A 13,882-nucleotide genomic window follows, 5' to 3' on the forward strand; every position below is an offset into this window, starting at 1 on the left:
TTTGAAAAGAGTGACTGAAGATGGGCAACGGAGAAACTGCTTGAAACACAGTGATCTGAAAAGTGAGTGAGTGACAAGGAGCTGCCCTTGCCAAGCTTATCTCTCCAATGTTCTGTGCAGGAGAGAAAATAAGAACCCAAACCAATTTTCATCTCTTTAATCTCACTCTCTATGTCTGTATTCAGCTGACTTTCCACAGACCAGGAATTGAACCTGGAACTTTTTCTGTGGTGCAGGTACTCACTAACCCAATATTCTGTGGTAATGGAAGCTGCTTTGGTGCATAGAGAGGTCAGAGATGAAAATGCCTCCCTCTTATCTGTCCCCTTACTGCAGACTATTCTGTTCTTAGGTAGTTCTGCAGGATTGAGGATCATTTACTTCCACTCCAATGGAAGACCGATGCAGTGATTGTAATGAGTCAGCCAGGTGGACCTCATAGAATATAAGTTCCCTGACTGGGGCTGTTAATCTGGTGCAATCAGGGAGCCCTGGCTGACTGATAAGAACAGGAGTGTCAGAGGATGTGTTCACTCTGCTAGCTCTGAGGGAGCTCGATCAGTGTAAATAAAGGGTGTCAGTGATGGGATACTGGCATTTGGAGTTATTTCAGCCAATGCACAATGTGAAAACTCTATCATATGCAGGGCTAGTGATACCTAAAACCTTAGGCAGATGAATTGTTTGGCAATCTCTCTGCCACCTTAACTCTGCGTTCCCGATGAAGAGTAATAATATTTTTGGTGGCATCCTGAATGAACTTTTTCCATTTTGGTTGATCACAGGCCAGGGACTTCTGCTACTCCACAAGTAGAGCAGTTGTTTCTAGAGTTTGGTGTTAGGCAAATGCAAATGACATGCTTGGTGCCTTGTTGTGGGCCTGGTGGCTTGGAAGAGGTCCTGTTGTCGGATTGTTTTTCTTACCACCAGATTTGGAGAATCATGCAAAGCTACCCAGATTGTACTTTTCCTGCATTTTAACATTCCCCCTTTAGGCCGTCTGAGTTTTCAAAGGATATAGCAGGAGGGAAACCTTGAATGGTAAACCCACGATGCTAGTCTCGGACCAAACTGGAATGAATGGAACACGCCATAGAGATCTACAGTGCAGAGAAAGGCCCTATTGCCCATCACATCTGCACCAGTCAAAAACAACCACACAACTATTCTAAACCCATCTTCCAGCAGTTGACCCACAGCTTTGTATACCTTGGCATTGCAAGCACACATCTAAATACTTCTTAAATGTTATGAGGGTTTCTGCCTCTACCATGCTTACAGGCAATGTGTTCCGGATTCCCACCACTCTCTGGGTAAAATATATTTTCCTCAAATTTTCTCTAAACCTCCTGCCCCATACCTTAAATCTATGTTCCCTGCTTGTTGACTCCCGCAACGGGAAGACTTCCCTTCTGTCTACTGTATCTGTGACCCTCATAATTTTAAACATCTCAATCATGTCCCCTCTGCTCTAAGGATAATAACCCCACTCTGTCCAATCTCTCTCCAGCCCAGGCAACTTCCTGGTAAATCCTCTTTGCACCCTCTCCAATGTTTATCACATCCCTTCTATTCTATGGGATAGTAGGAATTGCCGATGCTGGAGTCAGAGGTAACACAGTGTGGAGCTGGAGGAACACAGCAGGCCAGGCAGCGTCAGAGGAGCAGGAAAGTTGACATTTCGAAGGGTCCTGACCCAAAATGTCAACTTTCCTACTCCTCTGATGCTGACTGGCCTGCTCCCTTCTATTCTATGGATGTGGGAACTGCATGCAATACTCTAACCACGGCCTAACCAATGTTTTATGCAATTGATGTCAATTTTCTTCTCGGGATGTATATATGACGAAAATAGTTGCAAATGCAATGTGACACTCACTTCACTCCAATAACATCAAGCAAATTGCACGACAAAGCAATCTAATATTAATTAAGTTGATATTAATTAAGGAAATAGTGCTCTGAACCAGAACAAGGTAATAAATAGTAAGGCAATTTGGTTCTTTGCCCCTTGCAACCCCCATCATCCCCTCGGCTCTTGCCCAACTCATTTCTTCGTCTTGTGCGAACTAAGAGAGTAAGTTTACAGGTCCGTTATTGTGACAGCTGACCAGCCATGTGCAATCCTGTTCTCACCTATTATCTGTTTAAGATGGTATATATTTACTCCTTTGAAAAATGTTCTTGGAGAACATCAGTAATTCCTGCTTGACCTTGCAGAACCATTGTGGTACCGACTAAACTATTCAGGCCCTTGCTCGACATCTAAGAGATTTTATGAAGTCTTATTTCATTCCTTTTAACCAGCCAATTAAGTGGCTTAAAGGATGTAAAAATCATGCCATATACATTCCAGGAAATGATCACCTTATATTCAAGAGAAAGATGAAGCAGATCCTTATTGATTTCAGAAACACACCATCACTGAGTTCCCCACAGCCACATCTTATGAGAGCACTGACATCACAAGGACCATAGTAGTTGAAGGAAAAAGCCTACCACTGTCTCTTCAGGAGGAGTAGAAATGGGCTATCAATAAGACTTACTCACCTCCTGAGAATGTAAATAGTCAATTGCCGTGTTTAAGGATGATATCACTGAATAACAATGAAATTCAGAAGGAAGGGCTGTGAACAATTCCAGAGGTGAGTCTGGTAGCAAGAGTGGAAGGAGATACAAAAGCTGTGTGTGGACATGTCAGAGTGGAAACAAGTAAGAAGATTATCACCAAGGGCATTTGTGAGAATACTACGTCAACCATGCTGAATGACAGAGAGCTATGGGAAGGCATGGAGCACGGTCAGTGATCCCGAGACTAGTTTGGAAAGATTGGTTCTCAATAGCAGGCCTATGTCTCTTTCTGTCTAGGCTCAAATGTGAAGAATTTAGCTCGGTTCAGGAAAGTGTGAGTTGTAACCTTCCAAATCTCAACCCAAACGTGGAACGGAAGGGAAAATGGGGGCTAGAACAGTGCATGCAGATGAATGAACAGGTTTTGCTCCAGTAGCTCCATTTTGTGTGATACAAGCAGACAGGCACCCATTTGAAAGGGGTTTTAATAGGTACAAGCAGTGGAACAGTCACAGTTAAACAGGTAATGGGGTGAGTTTTGTCAGATGGTCAGATGTTCTTTTTCATTTTTTTTAAGCCCCTTCCACTTCTGAGGATGCGAAGTCTTCACTTTCCTCCCCTCCTCTTTGCTTTCTGTCAACTCCAGTCCCCTACCAAACTTTCCTCCACTACCAAACCCAAAACTGGGAAGCTTTAGTGGGACACAACTCTCTGTCCACAACTACCACTTGCAGTTCCATATGAACTTTCATTATGGTATTTTGGTATTGCTATCACAAGATGAAGACACCCAAGTGCTTTCCATGTCAGATCAATGGATCAGAAATGGTACCTTGCGGATTCAAATCTGGTGGTGTCTCACTTTCCTTTTGAAATATCAACACAAAATCTCGAACTACCACAGTCGACAGCAGAAGACGAACAATATGCCAAACATATTACTGTAGTCACACTGGTGCCATGACCCCGTTGGGAAGGGTACACTGAAATAAGCCCTACTATTCAATGGGCTGTTACAAATATATAACCAGGATGGTAAATCTACCTGTCTTTGACCTCTTTCTAAGTTTAGAAAAAACTGCATTTCTTTAAGAAACAAGAAAGCAAAACTTAATTACAAACAAGCTATTTTTTACGAAATGGAAAAACAGAATGTTAATTGCTAATTCACAGGCAAATTTATACCCCTTTCAATTCCAACACACATCCACATTCATTCACAAACAGGACAGACAGTTCTACAGAAATCAAAGGTAGAAAACATAGGCAAAAAAGAACAAATTCGGTGGATCAAGAGTCCAAACCACGTGAGCGCAATGAAGTCAATTTCTCACAGTTCTTTTGGTTTTTGTTGATGATATTACGTTGTTGTTGACCACAGCAGATTCTCAAGTTGATAGCCGGTCAGTTGGACCTAGGGTTGATTTGAGTTAGAAGTCCCCATTTTTTACTCTTTGAGTGCTTTTTCTTCCCCACTCTCAGTGGGGTTAGTAGGGGAGAGACAGACTGAGAGAGACATAAATCTTGGCTTGCAAATTTTTCTTACTTCTCAGTGGAACTTCCTCTTCCCTCTCAATTCTGTAACTAATAGCAACTTAACTCTAAAAGCTGTTGCAAGGCAGTTTTCAGCCAAAAAATACCTGGTCCCTGCTTGTCCCCCAAAAGTATCAAATCCAGCTTCTCAAAGTTACTTGTCCCTGTGTAACCAATAAGCAAAAAACACTCAGTTTTAGGGTTGATCGTTGTTTAGAAAAACCTGCACATTTTCTCCAACACAGCAGTGTCCAAACTCACTTTTCCAAGTTTGCTTTTTAAAAATATATATTGTCCTTACACACAGAAATTTGTGCAAATATGTTGAGCAACTGCTTCACTGTCATTGATTAGTAATTCTTAAAAGGATCAAATATTTGCAAAACATGATAAGGCATTATTGAACTGAACATCTTGTCAAATGCCTTACTCACTAAACTTGGGTGCATTCGCTGTTAAGCGAAGGGTTCAGGTTTGGTGTGGTGTATAGTGATGAAAAGGGAAATTAATGATTGGAGATGTAAAAGGGGCAAAGCAGAAACCGTAAGAGGTACTTTGAGGAGAAAGTGAGAGAACAGCTTTTTGTAAAGGGAGTAACATTCACTTACCATGAAAGAATTAAAAAAAAACCTTGTGTATTATTAAATTTTAAAAGATAAGTGAAAAAGGAGAGAAACAGAAAGAAAGATGAGAGACAACAAGGTGCAGGGCTGGATGAACACAGCAGGCCAAGCAGCATTATAGGAGCAGAAAGGCTGACATTTCTTTCCAGACTGAAGTCTGTAATGGTCATGTCAACTCCTAACGTTATTAGGCTTTGGTTAGGCCACACTTGGAGTATTGTGTTCCATTGTGGGTGCCACATTACAGGAAGGATGCGGAGGCTTTGGAGAGGATGCAGAAGAGGTTTACCAGGATGCTGCCTGGATTAGAGGGTATGAGCTATATGGAGAGGCAAGAAAAACTCAGGTTGTTTTCTCTGGAGTGGCGGAGGCTGAGGGGAGACTTGAAAGAAGTTTATAAAATTATGAGATGCATGGATACAGTTGATGTTCAGAATTATTTTCCCATAGCTGAAATGTCCAACACGAGGGGGCATGCGTTCAAGGTGAGAGGGAGATAGTTCAAAGGAGATGTGAGGCGCAAGTTTTTTTTACACGGAGAGTGGTAGGAGTCTGGAACACGCTGCTAGGGATGATGGTGGAGGCAGGTACCATAGGTGCATTTAAGAGATTTTTAGATAAGTACATGAATATGCAAGGGATGGAGGGATACGGACCAAGGGCAGGCAGAGGGGACTTGTTTAATTTAGTGTCATGTTCGGCACAACATCATGGGCCAAAGGACCCGTTCCTGTGCTGTGCTGTTCTACGTTCTGTCAACATTCAGGTTATAACTGCACTCCGTGGCTCACACCCAGAGTTCGCAGAAAGTCCAGTGTTGGAGGTCATGGACAATCATACATGACTGATCGAGGCCGTTCGGCCCATCGTATCTATGATGGCTTTCAGAAAGTGCTATTTCAATTAGTTCCATTCTTTCCTGTAACCTGGAATTTTTTTTTTCTCCTGACATAAATTCCTTTTATTATTGAAACTGCGACCACCAACCTTGCAGGCAGTGCAGATAATAGCAACTCACCGAATAAACGCATTTTCCTCCTCAACTCCCCCCCCCCGCCCCATCGCAATGGTCGCCTGGAATGTAAAAAAAAGTCTCCCATAAATAAATATTCCTGTATTAGCAAAGCAGTTTGACGCAAATTTGGAATGTAAATGACATGAGGGCGAAGCGGCGAGCCTAGTGGAGGATCATGGCTTTAAGCACCAAGTTGTGGACCTTTACGAGGAGTTCAAGCAAAAGCGTCCCAGTGTGTTTAAAAAAAAAACCACATACACAAATGTTTGTCTTTAGCCGCCAGCTCTGTATGGTCCATTTCCGGAAACTGGCAGCAATAATCCGTTTGGCAAACTGAGAGAAGGCTGCAGTTTTGTTTTCACTGTAGTTTGTAAGTGGGAAAGAGCAAAGAAGACTGCAGACTGTAACCAGCGACAGGTGAGACTCTCCACTGAAGAAACAAAGTCACTCGGTTGTTTCAGACCAATCTGTCAGCTTTTAACAGGTTGGTAATGAATAGCCTAACTGCTGTTTACAGGCTGTATGGACGTGTGTGTGTGTGTGTGAGTGAGTGAGATCTCTCTCTCTCTCTCAACTTGTTCCCAGCTGATCTTGGCCAGACCAGTGAAATGGCAATTCTCGTTTTCTGATAATCCTGATTCTTTTCAGCGTTTCTCTTTCCCCTCGTTGATAATGCCATTTTACGTGTGGAGTGTTATTTCATTGAGTCACAGGACTGCCAGATTACTTGCTGTTTAATTTAGAAAAGTCACACGTTTCCAGGGATTCCCCTCTCTGAATCTGATCCTGGGTCGGAGGTAAATTAAAACGTAAAAGTTGATTTCCCCCCCCCCACTCTTTTTATTCCATTAATTGTCCACAACGTAGTAAAAACGACATGTATTGATTAAAAAAAAGTTTAACATTTGTAACAGTTTGTGCGCCACTTTTTTTTTCCTCTTGCCATTTTTAAGTGTTTTGTGGCTTGAAAAAATGGAGTGAAGGGAACCAAATATTCTGACAGTCTCAAAAAAGTCGAAATTAATCCTTATGGCCTAGAATATGCTTTGCTATATAGTCTGCAGTTTGTTGACAACTTCCTCCTTGTTAGGGGCACAACTAAGAAGGGGCAAAGATTAAACTCCCAAAGATAATTCAATTTAAATCGAATTGAAGTCCACACTTTTATGTGAGACCTTTATTTCATTTAGCCACACTTAGTAAAACTCTTAACCCACTGACCGCAGGTCTCCATATTTACACAACCAATTCAAACCCAATGAATATATTTATCACTTATTCGCTCATTCCTTCTGACCATGTTAGATAACAGTAAAATCACTTAATCTCCTTTGATTGAAGTGAACAAAATGGCAGTTTGCTTGTGAAAGAGTGTTTAGCAAACTTAAATGTTTGCTATATTGGTTTCATCCAGTCACTGTGTCCCTCTCCTTTGAATCACTTTTTCTAGTGATCATCATTAGTCATAGCGGTCCACAGCACAGAAGCAGGCCCTTTGGCCCTTCAAATCTGTGCTAGTTTAAAAACAACCACCTAACTATTCTAATCCCATTTTCCACGACTTGACCCATAGTCTTGTGTACCTTGGCATACCCTGTGCACGTCAAACTACTTCTCAAATGATGTGAGAGTTTCTGCCTCTACTGCCCTTTAAAGGCAGTGAAAATCCAGATTCCCACCACAGTCCAGGTGAAAAACATATTTCCTCACATCCCCTGTAAACGGTTTGCCCCTTACCTTAAATCTACGTCCTCTGGTCATTGATCCTTCCACCAAAAGGAAAATTTTCATCCTATCTATGGCCCTCATTGTTTTGTACACCTTAATCATGTCTTCTTTGCACCCCCACCCAGTCTCCACTGTTCCTAGGAAAACAACTGTGCAGCAACCTGGTAAATCTCCTTTGCACCCTCTCCAGTTCAGTTACATTCTTCCTATAACATGGATTCCAGATCTGCACACAATATAATTATTGTAGAATGTTGTGTTGCTGTGTCACCTTGTATTTACGTAATGCTTTTAATATACTAAAATGATCTTCTGCCCTGGATGGAAATGCAAAGATGAAAAAAAATCGTATAAAACCAAAAATGCCCGTAAGACATAGGAACAGAAATAGGCCATTTGGCCTATTGCATCTGCTCTGCTATGCAGTGAGATCATGGATAATCTGGTAATCCTTGACTCCATGTTCCTGCATTTTTACCCATAATCCTCGATTCCCTTACTGATTGACAATCTCTCAATTTTAGCCTTAATGGCTGAATGCTACAGCCCTGTGCAGTATTAGAATTCCACAGATTGACTGACTGCCTTTCTGAGAGAAGAAATTCCTGCTTATCTCTGTCCTAACTGGGTGACCCTTATTCTGAGATTTTTGCTCACTGGCCCTAGACGTTCCTCCAAGGGGGAAATAACCTCTCCTCATCTGCCGTGTTAAGTTCTGAAGAATTTTATGTTTCAATAAGTTTGCCATTCATTCTTCTACACCTCAATGAGTATAAGCCCAAACTACTTAATCTTGCCTCGTTTTAAAACAAGACACTCCATATCCAGGATCAACCGAGTGAACCTTCTCTGGATTGCCTCCAACGCCAGTATATCTCCCTTAGATATGGGAACCAAAACTGTTCGTGACACTCCAAGTGTAGTCTAACCGATACCTTGTATGGCTTTAGCAAGACTTCCTTTTTATTCAAATACTCCATTCCCTTTGTACTATGGGCTAACATTCTGTTTACCTTCCCTATTACCTGCTAGCTTTTTATGCTCAAATCCCTCGGAGCTGCAGTTTTTTGAAGTCTTTTTCCATTTTAAATAATACTCCATTTGAATAATATTCTAACCCTCTATTCCCCCATCAAAGCACCTTTTCCCACACGTTCCATTTGCCAAATTTTTCCTCACTGGCTTAACCTGTCTGTATCCCTCCTATTAAGTCATCTGCAAACTCGGCTATAGTATGTCCACTTCCCCCATCCAAGTCAATGATATGTATACTGCAAATAAATAAGCTCCAGCACTGATCCTTATGGGACTTCACCAGGCACAGGTTGCCATCCTGAAAAATTCCGCCCCCCCTTATCCCAGCCATCTGTTTTCTCTTAGGCAATCTTCCATCAAAGTTCATATATTACTCCCAACATCGTGAGCTCTTATCTTTATTAAGTATTTTAGCAAATATCTTCTGGAAATCTGGTGGATCATATTGTGGTACTTCCAAATGTTCTGCTATTACATCATTTACAATAGACATAAACTAATTGGCCTATAATTACTTGTTTTTTTGTCTCCGTGCCTTTTTTAAATAAAGGTGGCAGTTTTCCAATCCTTAAGCACTTTTCTGGAATTTAAAGATTCTTGAAGATTTCTACCAGGGTATACAACATCTCTCTAGCTACTACCTTTAATATCTTAGGTTCACTCCATTTGGTCCGATGGATCTGACTTTAGCTCAGTTAGATTCCATTATACTTGTTTTCTTTCATGATAGTTATTATTTTACTCTCCCCGTTTTGCCCCTTGAATATTTAATAATTTTGAAATGCTGTTAGTGTCTTCTACTGTGAAGACTGAGACGCAGTATTTGTTCAATTGCTCTGCCATTTCCTGGTTCCCTGTTATCACTTCTTCAACCTGTTCACTGAGGGCCTTATGTCCACTTTGACTTCTCTCTTCTATTTTATATATTTAAATAAACTCTTGCTGTCCATCTTAATATTACTTGCAAATTTAGCCTCAGTTTATTTTCTCCCTCTTTTAGTTTTGGTCATCCTTTGTTGGTTTTTACATTAAACTTTCCTATTCCACTGGTTTATCATTAATCATTGCCACATTGCATGTTTTTTCTTTCAATTTGATGCTATCCTTAAGTTTGCTAGTTAATCATAGTTGGCTTATACTCTTCTTGAAACATTCTTTCTCACTGGAGTACATCTTTGTGAGTCATGAACTATTTTTCTAAATGTCTGCCATTGTTCCTTGACCACATTTGTTGCTAAACACTTTTGCCAGTCCTCTCCATCTAGTTCTGCCATCATTCCTTTGCAATTATCCTTACATAAGTTTAGCACAATTGTTTTTAATCCAGGTTACTTTCAAACTGGTTGCTAAGTGGTATCATGTTACAGTCACTCTCTCCAAGGGGATATTTTATTTTACTCTGACATAGTATATTAAACCTGCCTCATTACACATCATGAGGAGGGTTCTTCTGTTGCTGTGGTAATATCGTTACAGCTGAGCTAGAAGGCCCAGTTTTTATTTTTGTGTCCTACTTGTTCCAGAAGTGTGGTGTAACATCTCTTAACTAGTTGATTAGAAAATATCCACATATCACCAGATCTAAAATAGCTTGATGCCTGGCTGGATTCACATTTTTTTTTTAAAGAACTGTCAGAAATATTCTTTTTCTCATGGTTACCTCTGGGAAATTTAAATTTCCCAATCTACATGAAGATTCCTGACTAGAGTACTGCCATTTTTATATGTCCTCATTATCTCCTGATTTATTCTCTCTCCTTCCATACAACTAATGTTCAGGGGCCTTTCGGCTACTTTTACCAGTATCTCCTTGTTATATCGTTACTTCCACCCAAAATGATTCTTCATCTTCTGACACAAGACCATTTCTTGATTTCTGCTTATTCAATTCTGTGCTAACAAAAGTACTCACTTCACTGCCCTTTCCTTCCTGCCTGTCCTTTTCAGAAGTCACATTGAATATTTTGATCCCATCTTTGTTCTTATTCGAACCATGTCTCTGTAACATCTATACGATTAATCTTTATTTGTACTATTAATTCATTTATTATGTTTCAAATACTACACACAGTCAACGGTGACCACAAGGGTATTGTTAATTATTGCAAAACTGGCTTACTAATGTCCTCCTGAATAAGCAATCTGCTATCCTTGCCTGGCCTGGTCAATGTGCAAACTGAGATCCACAACAATGTGATTCCCTTGGCTTGTTCGCTAAGCCATTTCTGTCAGTGCATCAAATACTGGCCGTGCCAGTGACGCACATATTCCATGAAAAAAAAATCCAAATCGCATTGTTACATCAGTTGAACTTTTACACAAGAGACAAAAGCCATACTCTTAACGTGAAATAGGAACAGGCCTTTTGGCCCCTGCGGCCATAGGCAATATGTGCTTACAACAGACATAATGATGTAAGTTCCTAAGTGATTCTGTTCCTTGACAGCATCAACTCTTCTGTGATTTGACACTTTTCATAGAACTATAGAATACCTACAGCGTGGAAAGAGGCCATTCAGCCATCGAGTCTGCACCAACTTTCCAAAAAGCATCCCCCTCAGAACTAGCCCTGTACCCTAATACTAGTAACCTCATGTTTATCATGGCTAATCTACCTAACGTGCACATCTTTGGACCATGGGAGCAAACCGGAGCACTCGGAGGAAACCCACACGGACACAGAGAGAACATGCAAACTCTCCATGGATAGTCACCCAAGGCTGGAATCAAACCCAGATCCCTGGCGCAGTGAGGTAGCAATGCTAACCACTGAGCCACTCAATTATCTCTCATTTGTAACGTGAAACTTTTATGGTGCTTGCCTAACTGCTCTGGAAGATATTTATGAATGGAATGTCTGTCCTTTCCAATCTGTTGTAAGTCTCCCTGTCTCTTACGAAGTACCTTAATTTAAGTTGAGAGCCTTATAGTGATTTTCACAGTTCATGTATTGTCATGTATTGGAAACAGTAAGTCACCTGGAATATACTGGCTGGTGACCAGGGTCCTGGGGATGTGTTCTAGTCGGAGTCACTTCTAAAGGAGTTAGCCTAAGACTAAGGTGACTAACTGCCATGAATAATGTCACTTTTTCAGTCTGTACTTTTGTTTACTTATTTTTGAAAATGAGCAACAAGTGGGAATGCATCTCAGAATTATGTAGTGATGCCTCACATTTGGACCAGAATTTATCACAGAAACAGTTAACAAAATTTAGAATCCCTATTTCCACATTTTAGCAGTGGGGCAAGGGGCAGAGGCAATATGAATGAGTTTTAACTCTGATACTGAATGAAGTTTAGACCAGCTAATGTGTTTGTAATATCTTTTTAAAAGCCTGCTCGATGAACTCCCCAAAAGCTCAGTGTGGTATCAGCATTCTGAATTGTGATGCTCTGTGATCTGCTAGAAATGTCCCGGAATTGTTGACTAGTTTCTAATAAATGCTGGAAGTTCAAGATGACTCTTTTTTTTTGCAAAAGGGTGAGTGTGTATTGCTATGACTTCTGATTTCATTTGTTCCCATGAACATAAGCTGCAGACTCTTATAAACTTGCTTTACAATATTATTTACATTCAAAATCTACTGCAACAACTTGTATTTACGTAACACCATTTGAATATAATAAAATTTCCCAAGCTGATTCATAGGGGCACTTTAAAACTGAGTATCACATCAAACTACTTAAGTTATTGGAGCAAATGACAAATTAAAAACTAGTTGAAGAGTTTTAGGAAATGTTTTGAAGGAGGAGGAAGAGAAGCAAAATTGTTTAGAGAGACACTTTGAGAATTTGAGGTCCTAGCAGCTCAGACCAGACCTGAAAGAATGCAGATATCTCTGGGTATTGTTTGGGGGAGGAGAGAAGAGATGGTGGTTTGGATGTTGTTAAAGGGGAGATTAGGAGATTAGGAGATTGAGATGAATGATGAATTTAGGAATTTGAAACCAAGGCTGAGAATTTTCGAATTGATATTGCTTAACTGTAGGAGCCAGTGTTGGTCAGCAACTGGGGAGACAATGGCCTAGTGATATTATCGCTGGGCTGTTAATCCAGAGAGCCAGCTAATGTTCTGGGAGCCTGGGTTCGAATCCCGCCACAGCAGATGGTGGAATTTGAATTCAGTAAATATCTGGAATTAAGAATCTAATGATGACCATGAATCCATTGTCGATTGTCGGGAAAAACCCATCTGGTTCACTAATGTCCTTTAGGGAGGGAAACTGTCATCCTTACCTGGTCTGGCCTACATGTGAATCCAGACCCACAGCAGTGTGTTGACTCTGAACTGCCTTCTGGGCAATTAGGGATGGGCAATAAATGCTGCCTAGCCAGCAACGCCCTCATCCAGTGAATGAATAAAGAAAAAAAACGTAGGAGTGAAAGGTGAACGGGATGAGGCATGGGTTAAGACACAATTTGTACATCGTAGTCCTGATGTGATCTCACCAGTACCCTACATAACTGATGGATAACCTTCCTAATTCTGTATTCAATTCCCATCACAAAATGGCAGATGTCTTTTCCCTCGGGAGGGGAATTTCAAGACTAGAGGTCTTTAAGGTGAGAAGAGAAAGATTTTAAAGACATGAGGGGCAACTTTTTTTTTTACATAGTGGTTCGTGTGTGGAATGAACTTCCAGAGCAAGTGGTAGATGCAGTTGCAGTTACAATGTTTTAAAAGACATTTCGGATAAGTGCATGAATAAGAAATGTTTGGAAGGCTATGGTCCAAGTGCAGGTAGGTGGGACTAGTTTACCTGGGGGCTGGTTGGACCGAAGGATCTATTTCCATGCAGTTTGACTCTGATGACCTCAAGTTTTTGAATAGTTGAACATGGGAGACTGAGCAGAAGCAAATTTAAAATAAATCCACCTGGTTGCTGAGAGTGTAGACCATGCGTGGAAAATGATTGCTTGTGTCAAAAAATCAGTGCCCTTGCAACAACATTGGTCGCTGCTTTGGGAGAAAGTGGGGGGAAAAGGAAAATTTTATTTATTATTAATCTATTCTTGGAAATTGGGTACAATGGCTTTTGTGCAATCTGCAGGGAAGCTTTGTTTGAAATAGCACTGGCTGAAGATTGGGCTTGGTTTTTTTTCTTTCTTTTGGAATCAAAGCCACAATCCGTGCTCCGTATGAACCCTATTCCTTGCTGATTTCACAGGATCGTGGCATTAGATTCATGGATCAGGAAAGAGAAAACCATTCTCTTCACCTGCGATGACCACTGAAAATTTGGGGACTTAAACAAGATCCGTACCTCTTCCTATAATACACTGAACATCTGATTTTAAAAATATTTGAAGATGAATGAAAGCACTTACAGCAAAAACAAAATATTACAAATACTGGTGATCTGAAAGAATTAACA

At 40.7% G+C, this 13,882-nt stretch overlaps 1 protein-coding gene across 1 annotated transcript in view; it reads left to right on the forward strand.

The window, feature by feature from the left end:
* Positions 1-6,126: 6,126 nt before the first annotated feature.
* The window catches only part of LOC109919804 (EF-hand calcium-binding domain-containing protein 4A-like), a 100,480-nt gene continuing 92,724 nt past the window's right edge, over positions 6,127-13,882 (forward strand). The window contains exon 1 of the mRNA XM_048607096.1: positions 6,127-6,226. The gene's annotated coding sequence lies outside the window, so the exon portion shown is untranslated. The remainder of the gene's footprint in view (positions 6,227-13,882) is intronic.

Source organism: Rhincodon typus, chromosome 17 (genome assembly GCF_021869965.1).
Source record: "Rhincodon typus isolate 14 chromosome 17, sRhiTyp1.1, whole genome shotgun sequence".
Classification (NCBI taxonomy): Eukaryota; Metazoa; Chordata; class Chondrichthyes; order Orectolobiformes; family Rhincodontidae; genus Rhincodon; species Rhincodon typus.